Here is a 15739-nt window from a genome sequence, read left to right as displayed (position 1 = left end):
AAGCATAAAAAAAGCAGAGCATTTGCATAATTATCATGTTTGATGTATTAAAAATCGAAGTGTGAAAGGAAGAGCTGCATCACCAAATAAGCAGTGGACATACTATGAAAGAGTCATAGCTGATCACAGAGCCCTGGTACATATCCAAGATAACTTGAAATGTTGTGTTTCTTTATTACCATTTAGCAGATATTCAGTGCGATCCTATACAGAGGAACTCACCAAAATCCGTGAGTTCTGCATCAGATTGTACTGTCTGAATGCAGCCTTACTCCCCAAACAAGCACAGCAGTTTATGAAGACCATACTGCCAAGTATGTAATTATTTGCTGGGTTTGTTCTTGCTTAAAAATATATAAATACTTTAAAAGCCGTCGTACTTGTAAATATTGTCTATGAAGAGTAAAGCAAATGTTTTAAATTGCTGTTTAGTCATAGGTGCAAAACTTATAACCGCTGCATTTACACTCCTAGGCTCACTTAAGGACAACTGAAACATACAGGGGCATTTGAAATCATCCTCCAAGCAAGTTACATCACTATAGAACACATCCAAGACCGCAAACATGTTCTCAATGTTACATCACAAGGCATGGTAAACAAATAAAAGAGGAACAATTAGTCATTTTTTCATATGGAAACAATGAATACAACTATAAATCTTTTGTTAAGAGAACAGCAAGAATGCTGGACCAAAGTGCTCCAGGTCTCTTAACTTCAGACCTGGAACACTCATTCAGATAGCATTCTCAACAGAAGGTAGATCCAGAGTATAGAATGGTAGTTTATTATCTCATGCCTTAACAATTATATTAGGCATAAATTCCTAACATACCATTCAAAGCTGTAATTGGAACATAGGCATAATAATAGATTTCAGATAGAGATAGTCATGCACAACACAGCTCTCACACACTGTTCACATATCAAGCTTCAGTAATTAGAGTAAATCACTCTAACATAATAAGGCAGACATACAGCCCTAGACTTTACATGCAATCCCAGGCTGAAAATAACCACTCACCTGTTCAGTTGGGATGAATAAGACTTGCCTTGAGACAAGACAAACGGACATCCATTCAGTTCACTGTAACTCTGACAAGTGGAGCATGAGGCTCTTCCCTCTATCACTCCTGGAAAGAAAAGAAAAACAGCTACTTGAGCTGCCTCCAGAGAAAATAGCCTCCTGACTCCTCCTTGGAGAAAGGACAAGGAAAGACAAAGTCTCACATGCTGCCTCAAGAATAGAGTTCTATATTATAGGCCTCCATTTGGAAGAATGCACTAGATTGACCCTCTTTTTTTGGTCTCTCATCTTCAGCAGATGAGGAAAGAAGTGAGAAATCTCTCTACTGTGTTCTCCCAGAAGAATTACTTCATCAGCAGGGGCGGGGGGGGGGCGGGATTCCACCGCCATTGCAATCACATGGGAAAACAATGAGAAGCTGGCTCCTCCCCTCTCTATTTCAGCAAAAAGCAAAAGAATTCAAGTCCATGATCAACATATGACGTCCTTCCATTTCTAGTAGCAGCAGCCCCTTCCCTCAGCTTCCTGTAAGAGGTGGGCAGTCCATGAGGTGTATGTGAAATAGCAGCTTGCAGGAATGGGGAGAGGAGAGCCAAGAGATTCAAGGAATGGCTCCCCCAGTTAATTGTAAGCCTCACATCATAAAGTTTGTAACTGTGATGCTATTTAAATGCATCATTTCCATGGTTTTTGTTTTTCAAAAAGTGAAATGTTACATCCTGAAATATCAGGACACCACAGCGATGCCAAAAGAATCTCAAACTGAACAAGTCACACAATCTGCTCTTTTCTTTCTGCAAGTCTGATTACAAGATCACTTTACAGTTGCCAATAGGTATGAAAGTACATTCTAAATTATGTCATGATATTCAGCAACTTGGCGGGGAGTGAAGAGAAAAGACAGAAATCCTTTCAAGTAGATTCTTTAAAGTCTGTTAGAATGATGCATCAGATTTTAACAGAATAAAAGTGTTCAATGATATTTCTATTTGGCAAAAGAGAAAAAAGGCAGTCATGCCATATGCCAGTTAAATATTCTGTACTATCTAAATGCTAAAAAATTATGAATTCAAGTAGCATCTACATTTCAATTGTAAAAGTTGTCCACAGCTGAGTAATCAAGTAATGTTTCAAACATAAATCTATAAGAAATCTTTGCGTGCCATAAATAATTGAGTTTTGGATCTCTATATCTTTTAAAATTAAGTTTGGTGGGAATAAAAATGAACAATAGAAATCCACATGTGGTTCACATTTTATAACTCTTTAATTTTTCCAACATTAATAATTACAACATTAACAGAACTTTAACAATAAAAAAGGTGAAGAGAAATATTAGATGTTGTAGTAATTAATAGGGATGTCCAATTCGGGTTCGGGATTCAGCTTAAAATACTGAATTGTACTCGATTTGGTAAAATCTGGTATTGCCTAATCCGATCCAGGTGCAGTTCAGCAACACCAGATTTATTCAGCAAAATTCAGTAAACTTTGGGAGCCACAGGAGCACTGTTTTCTTGCTGATCCTCTGCAAAGGAACAGCAAGAGAAAGTGTTTCCCGTTCCCGCCTTTTTTTTTACCCGATGGGAGGGGGGAGGGGATTGGAGTGTGTTAGAGGCAGAAGAGGAGGGGAGGGGGAACAGGGAAGGGAGGTGGACTGTGAGTGGCCAGTCCTTGCAGCAGGTCTCCTTCCCCGGCCAATGGGGAGTCTCTGGAAGGAGACTGCCTTTTTAAAAATGCTGCAAGGAAGGAGACTCGCCTTTTAGCCAGCCTCCATTTTGCCCTGGCCTGGAAACATTGAGACTGGTGCCTGCTTCCTGCTGACTTGCCTCTTTCTCTGTGGTCTGGGCTGTGGCTGGCCTGCGGGGATTCTTCATTCCTGCTGTGTGGTTCTCCTTCCTGCTGCTGAACTTCTGGACCTGAAGACTGCATTTCAGCTTCAAGATGGGCTTGAGAGTTGTTAGACTTCGGCTTCTCTATGTGCAGGGGGGTGGGGGGAGCTTTAGTCTGAAAATGGTTTTTTGTGCATTTTGCTACTTGATTTGCTGGAGGGGATTCTATTCTGTTTTTCTTTGGAGTGTTTAATTAATTAAATTCACCTGTTCTTTTTGAGGGGGGGGGTTCTCCTGTTGTTGGGGCTTGTTGGTTGCTGCTGTTTCAGTGTTGTTCTTTGTTCGCTGAGTTTTGCTGGGTGTTTTTTGGTTGGATTTTGATTTATTGTGTTGTATTGTTGGTTCTGGGTTGTTCTTCTTGGGAGGGGGGTGTTTGCTGGGGTGCTTGTTAGGGTAAATTAACTAGTAGTGTTTGGTTGTGTACTTTAGGTTTCCATTTCAGAGAGTGTTGAAGTTTTAGAAACTGTTTTAAGGTAGGATAGTTGTAGGTCTTATTGCAAATTTAGCACCCGCTAAACTTAATTGGTAGCTTTTAGGGACCAAAGAAAGGGTTTTCCCCTTTAATAGGATTCTGTAAAAATTTAAAAGAGTTTAGGTTATTTTCAAGTTCTATTGATAAATAGGCTGCCTGTTATGATCTTTCCTTTCCTTGGGGTAGATGTTTCTTTTAATCTTTCCCTTACACCCTCTGGGTAGTTGGCTGCCACCAGGAATATATTATTCCAAGATATTTTATTTAAATTTTCCCTTTTGGTAACGTTCCTAAGCGTCAGGCTCCTTCGTGGTTCTATGTGGCCCTGAGGATAGGAATGGGATATAGCAACGACAGCTACACTGGGATATAACAAAACGAAAATAAACTTTTATTTAGTCAAGAAGCGTATCGGTTTCATAAATGTAGTTCTTGGTTCTTAAAGTTACTTCATTTACTCTCATTCACACAGATCTCTTCTAAGGCTTCACACAGTCAGCCTCTTTCTCTAACTCAATATTTGTCTCACAGAAATGCTTAAACTCCTCAGACCGCACACAGCTAGCCTGCTTTCCTCTGACTGCTATTCACAGAAATATTAAACCTGTTCAGGCAGCACACAGCTGGCCTCTCTTTCCCTGACTGAGTGTCCTTTCACAAACATGCTCAGTTCAGGTTCCACACAGGTTATATTTCTCTCATAAACACTTCAACATATTCAGGCAGCACACAGCTAGCCTGCTTTCTTCTGACTGAAACTCTTCTCTCTCTCCCAGTCTAAACTGCATTAACTCCACCCACAATCTCAGTCAACCAATCATATCGCTCACTCATTCCTCTCTTTCACCCCCACTCTTCACCTAGCTCAAACCAAGCATTTAAAGATACATGCATCCATTTCTTGAAATCATTACACTGCCCATTAGTGCATTCTAACTAGAGTTTCCCTGCCCACCTCTGGCTCTATTGGAGCCAGGCCAGGCACATTTTAAGCAGGCTTCCTGATATAGCCTTTCCTATAGATTGGGCTTCAGGTCCAACTTGAGTCATGAAGAGGAATTCAGCTGTTTGCTAGTGTAGTGGCACCACAAAACTAAATAGGGCCTTTTAAAAAGAGATGTTTGTGTCCATCTCCAGGATCAGAGGCACAAAAATAAAGCTTTTTCAGAAGGTAGGTAGATTTTAAAAGTAAACAAACTCTACATTTTGGCTAGGTGCTTGGGGGGTGGCTGTTTAATAAGGTTACTTTCTACTAGTTTAGTGTAGGTTCCAAGGGGCAGAGAAATGAGTGAAAGAAAAACAGAGAGGGGACCTCAGCAAGGACTGAGGCTAGGGGCTGGAGAGGGAGAGCTGTGGCTTTCCCCCCATCTGAGCAAAGGAGGCTCCTCCCAGCACAGCTGCCTTTCACCAGCCTGGCTTATGGTGACAGCAAGAGGGTTCGCAAGGCCCTCTCTGCTGAAGTAGCTGCTGGAGCACCACTCCCACCACAGGTGTGTGAGGCAAGAGCTGGCACTTTGCAGGGGCCTGCTGTTAAGGCTCTCCCTCTTTCAGCTTTCAAGACCCAGCAGATGGAGGAGGGGCAGCATGAGGAGGCTTTGGGGGTGGGCTTGGGGGACATGAGTTTTCTGTCCCTTGTGCTTACCCCAGAGACTCAGAGGATGTTGAAAGGAACTGGAAGAAGGGCCCACCATCGGTGAGACTTCTCCAGTATTCTCTGAGGCCAGCAGCAGGCCTTAAATGCTGATGCAGGAGGAGAGGATGCTGGAGAAAGAGATTGTGGATCCCACACCTCTACCCCTTCTGCCTCAGCCATCTTCTTCTGCCAAGCCGAGACACAGTGTATCTGGCCCAAGCGCCTCACAGGAGTCCTCTCCTGGGGTGTCCACAGATGACACCGCAGGGCAGTGTGAGCATTCCTTTTCCTCCAGCGTCTGGGAACACTTTCAGAGGATGGAGGACTCCTGCGATGCATGGTGCCACTACTGTAGGGCCCAAGTAATCGAAGGAGGAATGTGCATCACCTCTCCACGACCATCCTGAGGAACCACATGAAGAACCACTACCATGTGGTGCTTCTTTGGGGGGAGCGTGAGACTGGCACCACACGGCTGCTAGCAAGCCAGCAGGAGGCAGGCTCCTCTCCGGCTCCCCCCCCCCGGCCCGGAGTTCCTGTAGGGAAGGGACGCCAAGTATATCTGGTGGAGATGTTTGGTGCAGGTGGCACTACTGTGCCAAAGGATGGATCCAGAGGGTATCTAGGCACCTCACTTGGCAGATCATAGACATGATTGCCATGGACAGCCTACCCTTTACCATAGTTCAGTACTTCGGCTTTCAAGGGCAGCTCTGGGATGTTGCTTCTTGGTACATGTCCCGATTGCACTACGCTGTGCAGGACCACGATGTCCTTGTTTTACAGGGCTTCCAAGGAACACGTGATGGCACAGTTGTCCCGCGAATCTGTGTGCTTCAGATTCGACATCTGGACCTGCCCTCAATCACGGCATGCATACCTCTCGCTGATTGAACAATGGTGGCAACTGAAGACCTTCAGGGTGGGAGTGGGATGTCCAGTATCAGGAAAGGACAGATGGGAGACTGCCAAGCCGGTTACTGCAATGCTTTGCTCTACGCCAAGCTTCTCAACGAGGCGCACATGGTGGAGAATATCGCTGCCACCTGGAGGAGGGAGTTGGTGGACTGGGTAGGCGAGGGTCAGGGATACATCGCTGTGGGATTCATAGTGACAGATGGTGATGTAAACATGAGGGCACCGGTTGCGCAAGTGGGCCCTGAGAACATTTACCATGTGGTTCACAAACTTCATCTCCTGGTGAAGGACGTGCTTGGTCTGGGTTCCTCCCTGTAACCAATGGACTCCACAACTCATCATCTCCATGTTTGCTCATGAAATGCTGGAGACTCATGAGTCACTTCTCACACAGTGTGAAATCTATGCAGTGGTCATGGACTACCTTACGGAGCCCTGCGAGTTGCTTTCCACTAAACTGCTGAGCTATTGGGCCAAGAAGGAGGCAGTCTGGCCAGACCTCTCTCTTGAAGCTCCTCCCATGCTCTCCAACAAGCACGGAGAGCAACCATGTTTTTTCCTATCCAGGTGACACTGTCAGCTCGTATTGCACTCGCCTTCTCCCCTGGAGAGTTGAGCAGCTGGTCTTCTTGAAGGTCAACATGTGGCTCTTCGATTTCTCGGCAGTAGACTTCCAAAATGAATGAGGTGAGCCCTCCTTGTGGCCTGTATCCTCAGTGAGTCTATGAGCTGGGGGGAAACGCTCTTCCCCAAAGTAAAATTAGGTAGAAAACCAGTTTATTCAGTGCCACACACACACACAGACACATTGTAAAACTAGCAAGCTATGTTGGCACAAACCTCTGCAGATATTTGAGAACAGAGGCCCCATAAATGTTGTGGTATTGCCACAGGGATGGGAAGAGTGATAGAGACAGGCTAGGGAAAGCAGAGAAGGACACACACCATGTGTCACAGAGGAAACCCTGAGAAGCATCCAAATGAAGCTAATGATCAATAAACTCAAATTTACTGAGAGCAGGGGTGGGAGGGATTGAAAAGCATGTGATGTGTTGTTGTGTTGTATTTGAATAATTAAATAACTTTCCTCATTGCAGCGATGGAAGGATGTTTGCTGTTCTGTTGTTCTAGTGTTTGGTTTTATCATTGCATGGGGGGGGGATGCTGTTGTTCTGTTTGGTTTCATCGTTGCATGGGTGGGGGCTGTTTGCTGCTGTTGTTCTGCTCTTAGGTTTCCTCAAGCAAGAGAATGCCCCACGTAACTAAACTGATGCAATTTATAAGTTAACATGTAAAACTGTATTCATAGGCTTGTATGGAATTCAAAACTTGTTCCACAGTTTACTAAGTTAACTTTCCTCAGTGCTGGGATGGGAGGGAACGTTGGCTGATGATGAAGGCTACTGCTGTATATAGAGCATAACTTGGGTTTCCCAAGTGTCTCTCACAGTTTCAACCTGAAGTCAGTGGGGCAAGATGAGCTATGCTCTGCGAATGCCACTGTCTTGTGCTTGCAGCTCGGTACTGCTTGATTCTGTTCTATGGTGTTTCACTACTGGCTGAACCCAGTGTCTGGCTACTGTGAATGACACTGGTTCTGTTGGGCTCAGCTGCAAGAATGTCCCTTGCTTCAGTTTGGTTTCGGGGGAATGGATGAAGTTGGCACCCTTGCATCAGTTTTGTTATAGGGATTCCCTTGCCTTGCTTGGGTGTGCCTCTAGTTGCGAGACTACCCCTACCTGAATCAGTTTGGTTTGGGTGAGTCTCTGATCTGAAGTTGTTGCCCTTGCACCAATTAGGTTCTGGGTGGGTCCATTCCCTAGGTTCACGTTGCTTTTAGCTGCAAAATTGTGCCTTGCTTTATTTTGGTTTGGGTGATTCTCGGGTGTGGTGTTGTTCCTCCCAGGGAACAATGGAGGCTAACTGGTCCGTCTGCTCAGGGGGTGCTGGGGTTTGGGGAGGGCTTCACAGGTTCTGTTGGGTCTTGTGCAGACGTTGTATTTGGGAATATGCCTCCAGCCATGTCAACCTTGGTCCATGTGTTTCTGCAGTGTAAATCAACTCACTTTGGAGCTCCCCCACCCAATAGAAACAAAAGGAGTGGCTGGGGCACCTTTTGGGGGGCACAGGGTAGCCATCCCAGGGTGCAATCCCCCTGAAACTTGGGGGAGGGGGTCTTAAGAGGACAGTGAGGAGTAGGTCCCTGCAAATTTGGTGCATTTTGCTTGCAAAATGCCATCCCCAGCCCCCTAGATAGCTTCCCCAGTTTTCTCCATAGGGAATAATGGAGATTAGAGGTGGCTGGGGGCACCTTCTTTGGGGGGGGGGGTATAAAATGGCCCCCGGGGGCCAATCTTCATGAAACCTGGGAGGTAGTAGAGGACAGGTAGGAGTAGGTTCCTGGCAAATTTGGTAAACTTCAGCCTTAAAGTGACCCTCCTGAGCCCCTGGAAAGCCCCAAACTGCATTTCCCACTGGTCAACAATGGTCAAATTTTACCAAATTTGCTTTCTGGTGAATGGATTCAGCATTTGGGGAATGCCAAAAAATTTTCTAGTTCGGCTTTACTGAGCCAAATCAGCTGATTTTTTTTTTTTTGCATAACCTTAGTAATTAATAGAATACAAAGTTTGGGTGGGGGGGTTGGCAAAGAGGTATCCATGGTTGCATAGTTTGAAATAAAGTTGAAGAACAGAAACCATTTTCCCAGGAAGCATGAATGGAAAGCAGGATTTTCAGTTAGGCTATTTGTGCTGAGATTTTGTCCCTAACAATTATATCCTGATTTTTTTGAAACAATTGATTAATAGAGGGTGGATTTTCTGATTTCTAGAGTTTTAGGAATTTAGTCACTGCCAATAGAAAAGATTCATTTTCACTGCTGAGTTCAGGAATAATAGAGTTTTTCCAAGTATTGATTAAAACAATTTGTAGAAAGTTCTGAATTGGTTAGTCTACAATTTTTTCTGTGATGTAAAGAATCTTCTGCCAAAAAGTCTGAATTTTTGGGCATGACTACCAACAATGAATGAATGTACCAACCACACCACAGCCTTTCCAACACCTTGGGTCATTACCAGGGCTTTTTTTCTGGGAAAAGAGGTGGTGGAACTCAATGGGTTGCCCTCAAGAGAAAATGGTCACATGGCTAGTGGACCCGCCCCCTGATCTCCAGATAGAGGGGAGTTCAGATTTCCCTCCGCGCCGCTCGGCAGCACAGAGAGCAATCTGAACTCCCTCTGTCTGGAGATCAGGGGGCAGGGCCACCAGCCATGTAACCATTTTCAAGAGGTTCCGGAACTCCGTTCCACCGCGTTCCAGCTGAAAAAAAGCCCTGGTCATTACTGAATTTATAGTGGTATAATTTCAGTACGTGATTTCAGTAACCATCTATGGGTTATTTTAAAAATCTGCAATTTTATGTTTAGAGAAGTATAGATTTGAAGACTACAGTGATTTTCATATATCTTTGTTTCACAATCTTTCTGCCAGGCTTTTTGTTGTGTGGTAGCAATCAACCATTTTTGATCATTTAACAGTTTATATAGGGTAGAAATTGTCCCTTTAGTACCACGGGGTAAATTCTTTAATAAAGATTCAAAGGGGGGGGGGAGAGATCTCTATCCATTAGTGTATTTAGACCTGATTTAATTATTACATGGTGGACCTGGTGGTACTGAATCCATGGTATACTAAAATTATATTTCTGTTCCAGTTGGGATTTAGAGCATAGCCACTTTTTTGGAGAGATATTGAAATTTGTAAAAGCTGGGCAAACCAGCTTTGTCAAGGAAAGCAGAAACCAGAGAGGTATTAGGCGCTAGGATTTTCCTGTACTTATCCCATATATACAGGATTGTCTTTAAGAAAGGGTTAGATAGGGTTTTCATAGGTTTTTCGTTTGATTTGTCCCATATTGCTTCCCATAGGAGACATGGGAAGATACTGTTCTTATGTCCATGCCTTTTCTGTATTTGGAGCTGTGTAGACTAAAATACTTTTAAGTTGAGCAGCAATATAGTAGGAATTCAGGTTTGGAAGGCCTACCCCTCCTAATGTTGTGGGTTGAGCTAAACGTGAAAAGTTTATTCTTGGTTTTTTGTTGGAGTAGATGAAACCACTTAGTTTAGATTGCCAGAGTTTAATATTACTTTGTTGAATTTTTATGGGTAGGTTCTGAAATAAAACCAAACATTGTGGGGAAACTATAGATTTAAGAAGTTCAGTTTTTTCCATCCATGATAGGTTTTTGTCCAATCGTTCAACGTGTTACTTGTTTTTCTATTAAGAGATTTATAAGTCTGCCAAGAAAACGTCGTGGTGCAACGTCCCCCCATGGGTCACTAATGACTCGGTGCTTGCACAGGGGACTACCTTTACCTTTTAATTCTGATCAAATAGATCCTTGAAATCAATGTGGATGTTTACATCCAAATGCCTCCAAGTACTGATCACCCACTTGAATTTAAAAGCTTCCATAATCACTCTATAGGTCTTTGGTTATACGTTGATTGGATAGATTTCCATTTTGGAATGATTCACTGTTAAACCTGAAATTGATGTAAAACTAAGAATATTTCTCGCTAAATTATGTAGTGAGTTGACTGGACTATATCACTGGCAAATAAACTTAATTTATGAATTGAAGAGTTGATTGAGATTCCTTTAACCGATTGATCTTGGTGAATTGCTAATGCTAGGGGTTCTACTGAGATAGCAAATAAAATGAAGAAGGGACAGCTTGTCTCGTTTCCCTTGATAAAGTTAGATTCTCAGATCTGTAGTTATTTATACTCAGTCGGGCTGTAGGGTTACAGTATAAGGCATCAATCAATCTCAGAAAGTTGGAACCGAAGCCCATGCAGCTTAAAACTGATTTCAAGTATGGGATCTCCAATTTATCAAATGCTTTCTCTGCACTAGGGCTACAATTATTGATTCTAGCTGGTTTAGGCAACAATAATGTATGATGTTAAGTGATTTCCTTATATTGTCCATTAAGGACCTTCCAGACATAAAGCCTGATTGATCCAGATGTATATAATACAAAATAACTTTATTAAGATGTACGGCCAAGATAGATGAAAAAATAGATTTTTGAAATAAATTTTATAGATTTAATATATTCTGCTATAGATACTTCCCTGGGGAGTTTGTTTTATAGAGCTTCTGGTAATATTTAAAGAAGGATTGACCTGTATCTTTTGAAGTAGTTAGTGATTTCCCCTAGGGATTTTAAATGAATCAAAGCTGAAGGGATTTTATTTGTAACTCTTCTGTGTAGCAATCTTTATGAATGTGAACTTTCTATAAGAAATTGTTGCTTTAAAAATAAGATTTTTTTGTATTTTGGAAGTTTTAAGTAGAGGCTAAATGGCCATCTGACAGCAATGCTGATTCTGTGAACGTGGACAGATCATGAGGAGGAGGGCACAATGGGTTACATCAGTGCTTAGTTCTTGTGGCCTTCTTACATGCCCAGGGTACTGCTGATTGCCACCTTGGGTTCAGGTAGCAATTTTCCACAGACCAGTTTGGCTAGGGATCCTGGAGGTATTTTTCCATCTTCTAGGCATGAAGCAGGGGTCACTGGAGCAGTCTGGGGGGAGGGTAGTTGTGAATTTCCTGCATTATGTTGGGGGTTGGACTAGATGACCCTATAGGTCCCTTCCAACCCTATGATTCTATGATTCTTTTAAGTTATCTGTTAGTTCTTTAATCTGTGAATGGATAGGATATAAAAGTTCTGCAATTTTGTCCGTGAAGAAGTACTATAGGCCTTCCTTTAATTCTTTAATGTCCTTTTTACATGTAGGAACATTGGTTTTTTGGGCGGGCTTATTTTTGGCCACTACTTCAACTCTGCTAGTAGTTTGAAACTCCAAAGCTACAGTCAAACCTCCTGCAGTTAGGAAACTTTTATCGACACCGAATCCTTGGAGCTGATTTGACTTTTGTTCTGTTTGATTTTCCCATCACAGGTTTGTAGATTTAAGTACTAAGGGTGCTGTTTTTCAAGAATGGAGGAGGCAGGGATCAGGAGCTCAGTACTCACGCGTCCGCCACCTTCAAGTGTCGCTCTGCCCTCCCATGTGGTTCATATTTTAAAAGATATGTGTCATTTGTACTTGTAAACAGGTACTTTTCCATGCACTGATTTGGATTTTCATTTTTGTACATATTTCTCTATCTCTTCCATTAATTTCTGGATTGGCATGATGGAATTGAAAAACCTAACGATCTTTCTGTTACTTTAACATACCAATTTGAAAAAGATAAAAGTATCTAGTTAGAAAGAAATATAATTTTGGCTTATGATATTTCATGACTAGAAAAAAAAATAACATTTTATAACACTAGCTCTTTTTTCACCTTATAGGACAGTACAGTACATATCACTGTTAAATAAATGTTAGCATGTCTTATGAGGTAAATGCCACCCTCCATGAAACTAAGAATGCAAGTGAAAGCTATGTTCAGACAATTCTCTACCTTCAGATGTATTTATTTGCTTCACTTGTATCCCGCCTTTCACCACAACGGAGATCCCAAAGCAGTTTACATTATTTATGACCGTCTAGAACAGGCCCTCTTACATGAGAGAATCCACACTACCCGCAGAGAACTTGCTGCCACCGACAAGGAGCTATTTTCCTTGCATATCACCACCAGCCATAAAATGAGAAGTCATGATTGGGACAACGTCGATAATCTCACCTGCAGAAAGATGGAACCCATGTTTACCAGCCATACTTCCAGACAGAAGCAGAAGTTTAACTAATTACAGGAAAAAAGACAGACAAACCCAATGCTCGACAACGCACGCATTGTCATCAATCTGACGGAACATCAACTCTCACCGGAAGAAACCTCCATCTTGGCTAAGGGAGGAAACTTTGCAGTCACCCCCACTGAAATTCCTGTGGTAGACATCATTGCAAATGTAGAAGCTGCCATTCGTCATCTACCTGAAGAGGAAGCTGATGAAATAAGAGGAGAGACGGCCAGGATTCTACGAAAGGCAAAGCTTCCCACCAGCAATATAACACGCAAGGAGAGGAACGCCATCAAGACCCTCAATACGGATCCAGGCTGACAAAGGCAATGCCACAGTGATCATGAAAACAGAAGAATACAAAAGGAAGATTAAGGAACTCCTGGACCCTTCCACCTACAAAAAACTAAAATGAGATCCAACCCACAAAATCATCAGGCTAACAAATGTGCTGATCAAGAATTCCTCACTTCATCCCGACACGCACAGAAAACTTATGCAAGACAGAAGCACAGCCACCACGACTATATGTACTCCCTAAAATTCATAAGGACTCGGTCCCACTCCAACCCATCATGAGTGCCATTGGTTCACCGACATATGAATTAGCTAAACATCTGGCCTATCTTCTAGAGGACCACATCGAAAAAACCACATCTTACTTCAAAGATTCAGCACACTTCATCAACAAAATCAGTTCTATGAAACTCAATCCACAGGACATACTCGTCAGTTTTGATGTTGTATCCCTGTTTACTAAGGGTCCGGTAAAAGACACAATCACACTTATTAATCAGATTTTTCCAGAGGATGTAACAGCCTTATTCCACCATTGTCTTGACAACCAGTTACTTCCAATGGGATAACAAACTCTATGAACAGATGAATGGGGTGGCCATGGGAAGCCCTCTCAGCCCAGTTATAGCAAACTTCTACATGGAACATTTTGAAAAAACAGCTCTCGAATCAGCACCCCACAAACCTACAGTCTGGTTCCGGTTCATGGATGATACCTTTATAATTTGGAGCCATGGTGAAGAAGAATTGATGGAGTTTTTAAACCACCTCAAAAATATCCACCTGAACATACAATTCACCATGGAGAAAGAAATCGAGGGTAAACTCCCACTTCTAGATACCTTGGTCATCCGCAAAGCAAACTTTCACTTAGGTCACAAGGTCTACAGGAAACCAACTCACACGGATTGGTACTTACACAAAAACCCCAATCACCACCCTCAACAGAAAAGAGGCATAATAAAAACATTAGTAGACCGTACAAGACGGACATGTGAACCGCACTTTCTCAATGAGGAAATTAATCATCTAAACCATGCACTGCAAGCAAATGGCTACTCCATTTGAAATGAAATCAGAAGAGCGAGTAAACCAAGGATAAATCAAACAACTAAGGAAAAACAGTCTCCCACAGGAAAAGTGTTTTTGCCATCTATCAAAGGAATCACTGATCAGATGGGAAAACTTATGAAAAAGCACAACCTACAAACAGTATTCAGACCCACCAGAAAAATACAACAGATGCTACGATCAGCAAAAGACAGTAGAGACCCCCTCACCTCTGCAGGAGTATACCGCATACCCTGCAGCTGTGGACAAGTCTGCATCGGGACCACACAGAGTAGCATCAAGACAAGAATAAAAGAACATGAACGACACTGCAGACTTGGCCAACCTGAAAAATCAGCAGTAGCTGAACATAGCCTAACTCCAACAGGACACAGTATCTTATTCCAGGACACTAAAATGGCTGAAAAGGCCAAGACAGCAGCCGGAATGAAGGCTTTGTAAATTGTACCCCCTCTCCAAGTTCTTTTCCCTTATGATTGGATGATTTGCAGCAAGAATTGGAATTGTCTGAAAATGCAAGTGTCTGAGTGTCACTCCCAAATAGGTGACAACCCATCCAAATCTCCAAATGACCTCACCCAGTAGATACATGCAGGCAGATGTCAAAGAGCACAGAGGACAAGATGGAACCTTTTGGGACCCCAGAGGCCAAAAGCCAAGGGGCTGAGCAGTAGTCCCCCACCAGCACCACCTTCTGAAACCTACCCTCCCAGATTGATACAACGATCAATAGTATCAAAAAAACAACAGGAGGTCCAAGAGGATCAACAGAATTGCACGTCCTCTTTCCATTCTCAGAGAAATTCACCCACCAGAGCTACCAAGGTATTTCCATTTCATAACCAGCTAAAAACAGATTGGAAACCATTTAAGGTGGACCCACCACGGCCTGTTTTAAGGCTGGGGCCACCACTCCTCTCTCGCGGAGGCATTAACTATCTCTCAGACCCAAACAGCCACCACCCCAGCAGATTTAAGTAGCCAGGAAGGGCAAGCAGGTGGTAGGCCTCAAACCTCCAAGGATTCTGTCCACATCCTCAGATTGAATAAACTATAAAGTATCCCAAATAACTGGACCAGTTGGCACTCTGGCACAATCTGATCCAGTCACTAGTAACGTATGGTCCAAATCGGAACAGATACAAAGTATTTTATCTGCAAAGTGCTGAGTGAAACTGCCATTGAGCAGTCCATCTCCTGCAGGTCAGTTCTCGACATGTCTGACCACCTGGAACAGCTCTGCTGGCCTGTGCTGGGCAGATGCAATGACAGTGGGAAAGTTTTGTTTCAGTGCCACCATCACCACCACTGAGTATACTTTATAATGAGCTTGCCTTTCACTAATTTCTTACCAGATTCACCCAAGTCTTCCTTCATGGACGCTTGCTATTGCCATCACCCTTGTCTTTTCATCACCTGCAGACCCTCAGTAAACCAAGAGGCTATCTGGGTTGTAACATTTGAGAGTGGGCACCTGTGAGCAATCCTGCCAACCACCCTAGTCATTTCCTTATTTCAGAGGTCAACAAGGGCATTGACAAAAGCACCAACCGTATCAACTGGAAAATCCCCTTGAGCCATCAGAAAGCTATTTGACTTTCAGATATCATTATAGGTAGAGGTATACTGCTGTGGCAAGAATAAAAAGCTACTA

At 43.0% G+C, this 15739-nt stretch overlaps 1 protein-coding gene across 4 annotated transcripts in view; it reads right to left on the bottom strand.

Annotated features, from left to right (window-relative positions):
* The window catches only part of SHOC2 (SHOC2 leucine rich repeat scaffold protein), an 86041-nt gene that overhangs the window by 53579 nt on the left and 16723 nt on the right, over positions 1 to 15739 (bottom strand). For 3 of the 4 annotated variants that reach the window (XM_054982498.1, XM_054982500.1, XM_054982502.1), the window contains exon 2: positions 1025 to 1133. The gene's annotated coding sequence lies outside the window, so the exon portion shown is untranslated. Of the gene's footprint in view, positions 1 to 1024; positions 1134 to 12538; positions 12660 to 15739 lie in introns of all 4 variants that reach the window. The other variant, XM_054982501.1, reaches the window with a different exon arrangement.

The sequence above is a fragment of the Eublepharis macularius genome, chromosome 6, assembly GCF_028583425.1.
Source record: "Eublepharis macularius isolate TG4126 chromosome 6, MPM_Emac_v1.0, whole genome shotgun sequence".
Lineage (NCBI taxonomy): Eukaryota > Metazoa > Chordata > Lepidosauria > Squamata > Eublepharidae > Eublepharis > Eublepharis macularius.
Note: the sequence above shows the minus strand (reverse complement) of the source record. Positions and strands in the feature narration are given on the sequence as shown.